The 12,289-nt window shown below is 41.6% G+C and overlaps 1 long non-coding RNA gene and 1 other non-coding gene across 2 annotated transcripts; both read right to left on the reverse strand.

Annotated features, from left to right (window-relative positions):
* Window positions 1–8,418: 8,418 nt before the first annotated feature.
* LOC133456569 (uncharacterized) lies at window positions 8,419–8,987 on the reverse strand. The gene is made up of 3 exons (XR_009783802.1): window positions 8,916–8,987; window positions 8,738–8,808; window positions 8,419–8,607 (listed from the first exon to the last, which is right to left on the reverse strand). It is a non-coding gene; the product is annotated as an uncharacterized LOC133456569 (long non-coding RNA).
* A 1,459-nt stretch (window positions 8,988–10,446) lies between these two features.
* Window positions 10,447–10,534, reverse strand: trnal-aag (transfer RNA leucine (anticodon AAG)). The gene has a single exon. It is a non-coding gene; the product is annotated as a tRNA-Leu (tRNA).
* Between the last annotated feature and the right edge of the window lie 1,755 nt (window positions 10,535–12,289).

Consider the following 12,289-nt stretch of genomic DNA (forward strand, 5'->3'; position numbering starts at 1 on the left):
ACATCTCTCTCATTCGCATTCAGTGGTGGAGCTAGACTGTTAACCTTGGGGTGGCCAGAGGGTGACCAAGGCTATTTCAGGGGGTCCACAGACTATGACAATGAATTAGTTTCTCAAACAATAAATTGCAATCTGAGTCTCCAAATGTTGAAATGTACATATCAAACACGGGAGATGAGATTTGTTTATATATGAATTTAAGTTTATTCACAAAAAAACAACAACTTTGCAACAATTCTTTAACAAAAATGGTTAATGCACACACACACCTACACATTTCAGTTATTCGCACGCACGCACTCTCTCTCTCACACACACACACACACACACACACACACACACACACACACACACTTACTGTATTCACAGTACTCACTCACAAAGTTACTCGCTCGCTCACTCACTCACTCATTCACAGTTACTCGCGCACACACACACACAGTTGCTCACTCACTCAAAAAAAGGCATCAATGTATCAACAAACAATTTGACACCACTTTTGAACATTTGAACATCGTGCAGGTGACCGGGGGATTGTCTGACTGGCAAACTATCCTTGATCTAAGTAGAACATAGTGAAGATTTTAGTCATGACCAGAGACACAAAGTGCCAAACTACCTTATGCAGGTTCAGAAAAGCCTAATCCTTCGGTTGTGGTGAGAAGTTGCAAAATGTTGCACAAATGTTGCATGTTGAGGGCACGTGCCCTTCTTGACTCGATACTGAGCGTTCCAAGGTGACTTAACCTGTCATCAGCCATTGTTGTCTTGAGTTTTAATCATTTTTAAAGCAGAGAAGCTTCTCTCACAGGAAGCAGTGCTGACTGGAGTAACAACAGCAATCTTGCAAAGTCTGAACATCTCACGGAAAACTTCTTTGTAAAGTTCAAGAAACACAATAAAATTAAGCAAAGTAGATGGTCTGTCTAATCCACTTTTTACTCTCCTGTCAAGAAGTCGCTTGGTTTGTTGAACCTCTTGTTGGAGGTCACCTAAATTTGACTTAAAGGTCTGTGCAAAGGCAAACAGAAGCTCCTCATTTAAGAAAGGTGCACTCTTTGGGTTCAGAGACGGCACACCTTGCATGATCTCACAACTTTTCTTTGAAAAACGGCTCTTCAGCTCAGTTATGAGACAGTCAATCACCTGATAAAAGAGTGATCCGGGGGAAGCCCTCATCATCACAATTTCTCTGTCCTACAGTGCTCATCATCAGTGAGTCAAGAAATCTTGAGCTTATTCTAGGATGTCTTTTATAGTGTGTTTGTACACCAATTTTGCACTGCTCAGCAAGCTCCTCAACCTCTTTCCATAGTTCACCAAAGTAATTATCATTTTTGTAGTCCTGGAAAGTGTCAGACATTTGGCATCACCAAGCACTTTACAAAAGGCAACCAAAAGCCCTATGTACTGTAAATCTATCTGAGAAAGAAGACCCCTCGCCTCCACTGATCTTTCACCACATCTTTCAAGTGCAAGATCCTGCAACAGTCTCAGAACTGCTGGAAGTCTGTTTCTCAGATTACGGCATGCTGTGTATCTACATGCCCACCTTGTGTCTTTAAGTGTCTGTAGTTGCCTGGGCTGCTGCAATGGATACAGTTCTTTCTGAATCGCAAGCCACTTCAGATGCACATAAGAGCCAGACACAAAGTTATACAGCTGCTGCAGAAGTGCAAAAAAGTTAACAACCTCCAGAACTGCTTTTGTAGCATCAATAAGAACTAAGTTCAAACAATGTGCATTACAGCTGCACTAATAGGATGTGCGTTGCTAGTAAACACAACGGCAATATGGTGGTGACGATGGTGTCTTCCGGCTAATTCCGGCTTGCTCTTATTATTGTCTTTGTTGAATTGTCATGTCTGCCGGCCATGCCAATTAGGGGTTGGTGTGTAAATGCAGATTACAAGGTGCTGATTGGTTTCAGTGTGATGCTGAAACCTATTTAATCTAGGAACCTTTGTTGGCTCACCAGGTGTTTTTCCGACTGGCAGGAGGAAACAGTTTTTGACCGCACGCAGGCACGTACGCACGGAATGTCATGCCGGGCTGGTGTATGTCTGTAACATGCAAGAACTGGATTATGTGAGTGACAAATAAATGCATATTGTGCATCTTAAGACAGTTTAAGTGGAGATTCATTCATCATGCACCTGGCATATAAAAAGTAAGCGCGTCAAAAAGTTTTTCCGTCGAGATACACCTCAGTGGCTTACAGCGTTGGCTTAGCTTCTACACTTCTACACTGTTGTGCACTTTATCCCCATCTTGCTGCTCACTTTTGTACTTTTGTAATGTGTTTGTTCTATTTCGTTAAACTTATGCAACCAAATTGCCCTTCAAGGGACACCAATAAACTGATGATTGACTTCAAGTAAAGTGAAACAATTTGAACATGTCATTAATATGTCATTAAGTGTAATTACACGGTCATATCAGTTTATAACAGTGTCATAAATGTTTTCCTTGACTTCAAGTAAAATGGAACAATTTGAACATTTCATTAAGATGTCATTAAGTGTAATTACACTGTCAAATGATTTAAATGCCTTAACAAAAGCAATAGACAAGTCAAGACAGTTTTACTTCTTGTAGAAGTTAAGAGAGTTTTTACTTTATTGTATTTGAACAGAAAACAATTTGCGAAAAACACAAACTTGCATTACTGGTATAACTTCTCCTCAAACAGAGGGTTCCAACATACAGTATACTGCAGGATGCACATTATGTATTATGGGGAGGGGGTGGGGTTACATTACCAAAAAAAGGCTAAAAAAAAAGGGTTGCTGTGATTGTTTCAGCCATCTCCTTTGTTATAGCCCCCCTGCACCGCTCTGCAAACGTGGACATCTTCTCGTTATCTTCGTTTCCTGGGAGCAGGTCATTGAAGGTGTCTGGAAATGTGATCGCTAGCTCAGCAATTACAGCTGTTCTCGCGATTGTGTTGCGATCAACATAAATTTTGGCAAAGGACTTTTTCATGGATCCAGACTTGTTGAATATGCGCAGGACATTGCGCAGGACATTCTTGTAGCGGCTTAAAAAGTTAACAAAGTCATCTTTTTTTAGGCATGCAGTGGCATTGTTGATTTGGTACCCTATCGGTACTGTAGTACTAGCAGATACGAAAAAGGATCGTATTTACCCTGCTGGTTTATTGTACATCCTTTTTCCAGGTTGGTTATGAGATTTAGCTCTTTCCCTATCTGCCTCTGTGGCTAGCATAATCTGCCATCACCAGCCCGGATGGAGGATGCACATCAAGTGATGTCCTTTCTTACCTGCCTCAGAAGCTATACCTAACATAACCAGCTTGGGTAGAGGATGCACTGTGAACCAGCATGGTACAGTAAATACTCTATTTTTCTTATCCGCTACAGAGGCTAAATATCTAAGAAAACCAGAAAAGACTATATAAGCTATATATGGCTGTAGATATCTGAACCATTGATTTTTAGAGTGAATACTAAATTATAACATTCGGTGTGGGACATGGAGATAACAGCAATTTTTAGGTCCCTTCTGATTATTATTATTAACTAACTTACTTCTTGAACGGCTATGTGAATCATGGCGTTTCTTGGACTTCTTGGCAACGTGTTTCTTGGACTTCTTGGTCTTCTTCTTTTTCTTATTCTCCTCTTCTTCTGAGGATGATGAGAAGCTGGAGTCTGAGGAGGTACAGGGAGATGCCAAAGTTGAAGATGAAGAAGGTACCAAAGCAATCTTTCCAGAGCCTGGGAGAAGGGGAGTGGGAGTACATGGACAAGCATAGAGGTGTATCAGTGAACAAAGCTCAAAAACCTAAGAATCTACCTTTTTGAATGCAGGCTCACTCTTGGTGCTGCCTTGAGCTTTTGAAAGCAGATAACTGTACATGCCCTAAAACAAGCTTTGTTTTATTACAAATAATGGCCCGGTTTCCCAGATCAGTTAAGTAGCTCTTAACAGCGAAAGACTTCTTTCAAACCTTCTTAAGGAGCCTGTGAAAGAAAATCGCGTTTCCCAGAGTTACTCCTATCTTAAGAATCTCTTTCATTAAGAAGGAAAAGAAAGATGCTGCTGACCCAGTCTTTACAACCATCTTAGTGAACAAAGACTCACAGATCCAGCTGCGTCAGGCAAATCAATATCACACCAAGCAATGAGATATTAAAACAATGCACCCTGCACAAATTTTGATCTATTTTATACTTTAGATTTATATTGTTTAGCATTCATTGGTGATAGTAAAGGGAAAAAAAAGAAAAATAAGGAATAACAAGTGTGTTCCTGTAAATGCTTTATGCATTACCCACAAATAAAACGATCATCATGAATGTCATTTATTTGATAATTTGGCTGCTATACAGCATGTTCTCGCTGCAAATCAACCGCGTCGCCGTGCGCGAAGCAGAACTGTTTATATGAACGCATTCGTGCGTCAGCACTTCAATCCCCTGGACGTGCTGTCGGACCGGGCTGTCCAAGCAGCAGTGACACCGATCCTCCTATGCCCAAGCACCTATATGTGTGATGACGGGGAATTAGTGCATTGAGGAGCAGCGCTGCGTGTCTCCACCAGTGTTGTGCTAGTTACTGAAAAATAGTAACTAGTTACCGTTATTAGTTACCTCATTAAAAAGTAACTCAGTAACTCAGCTACTTAGACCAAAAAGTAATGCGTTACTATGAAAAGTAACTTTTTAGTTACTTTAAATAAAAACATTATTGTAAATGCTCCCATTTCATGCCCCTCTAGCCTTCATTTCAGCAGGTACTGTATGGATTTACATTGTGCATCGTGTTCTGCATTCTGATTGGCTAAACAGTCTCCCCGCTTCTTCACTTCCTGTATCAATAATGTTGGTTGCTTAGCAACAAGCTGAGAACGGCCAATGAGCTTCAGCAGCAGCTCAAGAACGGGAGCCTTTGATGAATAGTTCATTACAGTCTCAAATATAACCAATGGTGGCATGTCGGTTTATAAGAATCTTTTTGCCCAGAAGAAAAAAGAGCGAAGACAACGACACATAACTATTTTCTTCTCTTGAAAAAACACACCTGCACCGCAGCTTTAGGAGAAAAAGACGCTACAGGGTCGGAATGCAGCAGCATCAGAAGAGTAGTGGAATACGTGCGAGGCGGTGCTGATCTTCACAATTTGAAGCCCTCTATAATTGTAAAAAGAATTTCACTTATTGGGTTCTTTTTGGAACATAACTCCTGCGAAAAACCAGGGATTGCTGTAATTCCAAGTTGCGAAACTCGCCTTCTTTTGGCTCGCCATGACGTCATGTTTTTGAAAGCACACACACTACATTTCCTCCGGTCTCCGCGTGTGGGGAAAAAAAGCGTCACTGTAGCCAGAAATAACGGAGTAATGCACCGTTTGGTAACGGTAATTGCGTGACTGGATTTAAAAAGTAACGCGTTAGAGTATTAGTTACCGCAAAACTAACGGCATTACTGTAACCCGCTACTAAATAACGTTAGTCCCAACACTGGTCTCCACACCCGCTGCGTGTTTCCACACAATAGTGAAAACGGTCAAGCAGCTAAATAAACGTCAGAATATTTTTTTGAGGTGAATGATTCTGTTTTACTAGTCAGGAGGATACAAAGTGGTCCTATGCTGATTGATCGTTAAGTTAATCTCTCCTTTCGTCCATCTTTCACATTTAATAAAGACAATACATTTCCTCATTATTCTCTTACCAAGACTACTTCTTATTTAGTTGCAGTCTTGTTTTCATCATGAAAAAGGGTCATTGAATTATATTTATCATCTTATTTTTCCATTATAACGCACAGGCAGCAGGGAATTAGTGCGTTAGGTAGCAGTGCTGCGTGTGAAAATGCGCTGATAGTGATCGATTTGCCTGGCATCGATTGATTTGGTTTCAGAACCGGACAGCTCCTCCAAAGAGCTTCTGAAAGAGCGAAACTAAAGGACGGTGTTAAGAAGTCATCTGGGAAACACCCGTATCTTTGGGTACCTTCTTAGTTGAAACCTTCTTTGAACCTCTCTTAAATCCTTAAGAGGGGTCGGATCTGGGACACCCGGCCATTGTGAATTACTTTGGCTTCAATAATCATGTAGTGAGTTTTTTTTTTTTTTACGAGATACTATTTTATTCTTGCTTAAGTACTGTAGTTATTTTCTATTTTTTTTGTATTTTTTACTTCTCTTGAGGTAATATTACTATTAAGTGACTATACTTTTACTTGTGTAGCTTTTGTTTGTTCTACCCACTATACTGCAGAAAAATAAGATGTTGGAATCACATTTTCAGATAACTTCTAAGTCTGAGGAAAAACCATAAAAACTCCTTATTAAAAGTTAAAAGACAGATAAGTGTGTGATGTCCCTGCCGGGTGCGGTGGCGCGCACCTGTAATCCAAGTTACCAGGAGGTTGAGGCTGGTGGATGGTTTGAGCTCAGGAGCTCTGAGCTACAGTGGACTATGCTGATCGGTGTCCGCACTAAGTTTGGTATGGATATGGTGATCCTGGGGGAGTCCGGTACCACCAGGTCGTCTAAGGAGGGGAGCATCGGCCCAGGTCGGAAACGGAGCAGGTCAAATCCCCCGTACCGCTCAGTAGTGGGGTCGCACCTGTGAATAGATGCTGAAGTGCAGCCTGAGTAATACAGCGAGACCCAGTCTTTTTACACTCCCTCTACTCTTAGAATAACTATCGTCACAACACACCACCTCCCACATCAGAGGGGTATTCCAGGAAGAGGGTTTAGTGAAAATCCTGAGCTTGTTAAGCCTGAGATGAGGGAAATCCGGAGTTTTCAGTTCCAGAAAGCGAGTTAACTCAAACTCTGAGTCAGTTACTGCGGCAACTGAGCCTCTGAACCTAACCTGCTCGGTACCAGGTTTACTTCAATAAAGCCTGAGCTGAGTGTCTCTCTGACTCCTCCCTCCTGCTGAGTCAGAAGCAGATAGCCGACATGGAGGGTCCTTTCCTCCGGACTCCGATTGAAACTGAATCAGAATGTATTCGCAATGCCTTACGACGGGAGAGAATGTTAAGACCCAGACTGGATATTTTGTCTTTCCCCGATGAGTACCTCATAGAACGTTACCGTTTTTCATCACCCTTTATTATTTACCTGACCAACATTCTCCGGCCACAAATTTCAAACATCACAAACCGCGGACGTGCTCTCAGTCCTGAGCAAATTCTTTGTGTTGCACTTCGTTTTTTTGCAAATGGAAGTTTCCTCTACAATATTGGCGACGCAGAGCATATTGGCAAAGCAACTGCCTGTAGAGCAGTGAGAAAAGTTTGCCTAGCACTGAAACGCCTACTACACACATTTGTAGTTTTCCCTGGGCACAAACCTCTTAGGGCCATTAAAGAGGAATTCCACAGGATTTCAGGTGAGTGATATAGAAATTAATATGTTGAAGGTGATATTTCAAATGATATTCTGTTTTGCTGCTACCTCTGACTGGGATCAATAATTAGGTTTTATTTTGCAGGACCTCCAAATGTGATAGGCTGCATTGATGGGACACACATTCCCATCACTGCTCCTTCCATAAATGAAGGAGACTATGTTAATAGGAAGTCCTTCCACAGCATTAATGTGCAGGTACATTGACTACTGTCTTACAATAACAGACTATACATCACAATATACTGCGACTAACGTCTCATTCTCTGCACTGCCAAGATCATGTGTGATGCTGCACACATGATCACTAATGTTGAAGCCAAGTGGCCCGGCTCTGTACATGACTCACGCATATACCGTGAGTGTACCCTGAACAACAGATTTGCACATGGTAAGTAAAGCTTTGTCCAAATATCATTCCCTTGATTCCCTCTTTTAACACACTCAAAAGGTATTCACTATATAATTACAGGAGAGTTTGATGGCTACCTGCTTGGGGACAGAGGGTACCCATGCATGCCCTCTCTTTTGACCCCTTACCCTGACCCTGAGCCGGGCCCCCCAACAGCGGTTCAATGTGGCCCACTGCAGGACTAGAGCCCGGGTAGAAATGACATTAGGCATTTTAAAATCCCGGTTCCAGTGCCTGCGTAGACTCAGGGTATCCCCAGAGCGGGCTTGTGACATTATAGTGGCATGTGTTGTTCTCCATAATATTGCCCTTATTAGAGGAGAGCAACACCCTGCCATACAAATGGATGACCCTAAGGAAGACCAGCCCATCCACCCTGCAGATGTCCAGGATGGAAGAGCGGTCCGGGACATAATCTGCCAGAACCATTTCTCACATTAAGCTTCAACTGTGTAGTCAGTATTCATAGGCCTATATTATTCCAACAATCAACATATTTCACCTGTGTATATATATACACCCACCTCTAATCTGTGTTCGAGTATTTCTATTTCCAGAGTAGTTTTTCTGATATTCTGGTTCAAATATGACATTTCCATGTCCATTTTTGCCATTTCATTGTCCGTTTTTGCCATAGTTTTAATTAGATGCCGTCTGAGTGGCTCAGATGAGCTCCCTCCAGGAATGCCTTCAGCCGCTGGTCTTCCAGTGTTCTGGCTCAGGGCCAGCTGTTCAGCAACCGTCAGTGGTGGGGCCGGTGGCCCTCCACCCGTTTTGCGGGCCTCTGCCTTCTTTCTGTTGGCTGAGCACAACTGTTAATCGGGATAAAGCCACTATACATTGAAATGGCCACTGAATATGTATGTATGCTGAATATATCAAATATGATTAAAACTGAAGTGAGGTATAGGCCCAACCAAATTATGCCTTACCTGTCTGAATTATATTTTTATGTTTGATCTTCAGCTGCTGCCAAGTGCGCTTTGCGCCTGTGGGGTTGCATCTAAATGACAAAGAAAATTCATTCAATACCATTCCAACACTGTTTTCATCTGTAATATTATAAGAAAGTGTGCTTAAATGTTAAATGAATACTGCATTCAAACTTACGCATTGACTCGGGCAGCAATTTTCTCTCATGCCAATTGTCTCTCCTTTGCTGCTGCAGCTGTGTTACCTTTTTTCCTGAATGTGCTCTCATATTCGCCATATGCACGGATTAGAACTTCCGATTCCATTGGCGTGAAGTAGGTCGCTCGTTTGTTTTCGCCGGTTGCCATGGTGAATCCTTGTTTCAGCACTCTACACATGATGGCTTTTTATATCCCTCACGCACGCGCTTAGCTCAAGCTGAACAAACTCAGAGTTGATTGAACTAATTCATATCAGCTGTTCTGGAACCGAAAACTCAGAGTTTCCTTTCTCAGGATAAGTCAACTCGGAGCTCAGGTTTAAACTCTGAATTTGTTGAACTTGCTTCCTGGAATACCCCTCAGCTCTTCACATCTTGTTGCTGCTTTTCTCTCTTCTGTTGCATTCAAAACAACTACAATTTCTTGCTCCTACAGCGCCTCCACCTGGAGAAAATGATTAATCACAGCACTCACTGCAGCTTAACAAACTTACCTCATATATTCATTTCACCATCTTGCTCCACACACTTGTTGCTTCTTTTTATTTCACTAATTAAATAAACCCGTTGAAATTTGATAATGACCCTTTGACCATCTGCACACCACATGATACATAACATAATAGATCATTTTAGAAATTCATCCATTAAACAATTTTCAGTCTTCAGTGAGGGCTGATTGTGAAAACAAAAAGACACGACAGCAGCATTATTCTACACTTCAACGAATGAGAGGGGTATGTTTGTTTATGCAGTGTGTCACCGCTGGTTGTGCTATAGACTTAATCTCTGTCCGATCCTGCTCCTTGCTGTTTATTGACCAATAGTAGAGCAGCTGGTCCAAAAATGGCAGACCTCCTCCTTTGCATAATGAGGCATAAATGCATAAGGTAACGTAAAAAGAGGAGACAAGGAAATGTAAACACAAAAAAATGCACATAGAAGAAAAGGAAAAACAACAAATATATATATACTGTATATATTTCTGCTTTTTTTATTACATCAGTTTTGGTCCAGATAGGAGATAGGGTTGGATCTGAACATCTAACTATTTATTGCTCCTCAAAATTTCAAGACATGACAATAAAACCAAAATGTTTAAAGGCCATAATTCATAGACCTTTAAGATGTAAGGATGTTGTTGCAATGACCAGGTTCAGATCGGAAACGGGACGTCAGTGATGTGATCTTCTGCTTTTTTTTCAGGTGTTTACATGGTACATGGAATAGAAGCCTCAAGTTTTTAGGTTTTATTTTAAGATTACAGAACATTTAGAAGAACTTCTTATCCAAAGTGACCCACATCAGAGGACAACAATCAAGTCACAGCAAACATTATAAATTGAAGAGTAAGTTAACAGCATTCAGATATTTTTTATATACGGTTTATATAGTTTTAGAAGGATTCCTGCAACATTGGTTCACAAAAGTCCCTGTAACAAGGCTCATCACAAACAAGGTTTAGCATTTGATGTAAACTGCAGTCATCAGCTTCTAAACATGTGTTGATGTCAGTGGTGGGATTTGAACCCACGCCTCTTTTAAGACTGGAGCCTTAATCCAGCGCCTCAGACCGCTCGGCCACACTACCACTGACGGGTGGAAGAAAGCTGCTTTTCTTTCCAGTTAATTCTCCTTCATTTCCCTTTTTCATTTGCCCTTTTTCAAAGCTTTTCACTGGATTCATTTGTAGATGTGTATGTTGGAATCACATTTTCAGATAACTTCTAAGTCTGAGGAAAAACCATAAAAATTCCTTATTAAAAGTTAAAAGACAGATAAGTTTGTGATGTCCCTGCCGGGTGCGGTGGCGCGCACCTGTAATCCAAGTTACCAGGAGGTTGAGGCTGGTGGATGGTTTGAGCTCAGGAGCTCTGAGCTACAGTGGACTATGCTGATCGGTGTCCACACCAAGTTTGGTATGGATATGGTGATCCTGGGGGAGTCCGGGACCACCAGGTCGTCTAAGGAGGGGAGCATCGGCCCAGGTCGGAAACGGAGCAGGTCAAATCCCCCGTGCCGCTAAGTAGTGGGGTCGCACCTGTGAATAGATGCTGAAGTGCAGCCTGAGTAATACAGCGAGACCCAGTCTTTTTACACTCCCTCTACTCTTAGAATAACTACCGTCACGACACACCAGCTCCCACATCAGCTCTTCACATCTTGTTGCTGCTTTTCTCTCTTCTGTTGCATTCAAAACAACTACAATTTCTTGCTCCTACAGCGCCTCTACCTGGAGAAAATGATTAATCACAGCACTCACTGCAGCTTCACAAACTTACCTCATATTTCACCATTTTGCTCCACACGCTTGTTGCTTCTTTTTATTTCACTAATTAAATAAACCCGTTGAAATTTGATAATGTCCCTTTTACCATCCGCACACCATATGATACATAACATAATAGATCATTTTAGGAATTCATCCATTAAACAATTTTCAGTCTTCAGTGAGGGCTGATTGTGAAAACAAAAAGACACGACAGCAGCATTATTCTACACTTCAACGAATGAGAGGGGTATGTTTGTTTATGCAGTGTGTCACCGCTGGTTGTGCTATAGACTTAATCTCTGTCCGATCCTGCTCCTTGCTGTTTATTGACCAATAGTAGAGCAGCTGGTCCAAAAATGGCAGACCTCCTCCTTTGCATAATGAGGCATAAATGCATAAGGTAACGTAAAAAGAGGAGACAAGGAAATGTAAACACAAAAAAATGCACATAGAAGAAAAGGAAAAACAACAAATATATATATACTGTATATATTTCTGCTTTTTTTATTACATCAGTTTTGGTCCTACATAGGAGATAGGGTTGGATCTGAACATCTAACTATTTATTGCTCCTCAAAATTTCAAGACATGATGATAAAACCAAAATGTTTAAAGGCCATAATTCATAGACCTTTAAGATGTAAGGATGTAGTTACAATTAAAGCTGCAAGCAGCGATGAACGGGCCCTCGCACTCACGGCCACCGCCCCCCATAAGCATATCAGACATGACACCACCCACGACTTCCTATGTCAAACCATTCAAAAGTTATAGCAGAAAAAAGGGACAACCAATCAGAAGAAGGGGCGGGGCTAATTCAGGCCAATGAATGTCAAGGACTCCATACAGAATCTGATGACACCACCCACGACTCTCTATGTCAAACCATTCCAAAGTTATAGCAGAAAATCGGGACAACCAATCAGAAAAAGGGGCGGGGCTAATTAAGGCCAACGAAGCTTAAGAATTCATTACAGAGTCCCATGACACCACCCACGACTTCTTATGTCAAACCATTAAAAAGTTATAACAGAAAAAAGGGACAACCAATCAGAAGAAGAGGCGGGGCTAATTCAGGCC

This window comes from Cololabis saira, chromosome 12 (assembly GCF_033807715.1).
Source record: "Cololabis saira isolate AMF1-May2022 chromosome 12, fColSai1.1, whole genome shotgun sequence".
Lineage (NCBI taxonomy): Eukaryota > Metazoa > Chordata > Actinopteri > Beloniformes > Belonidae > Cololabis > Cololabis saira.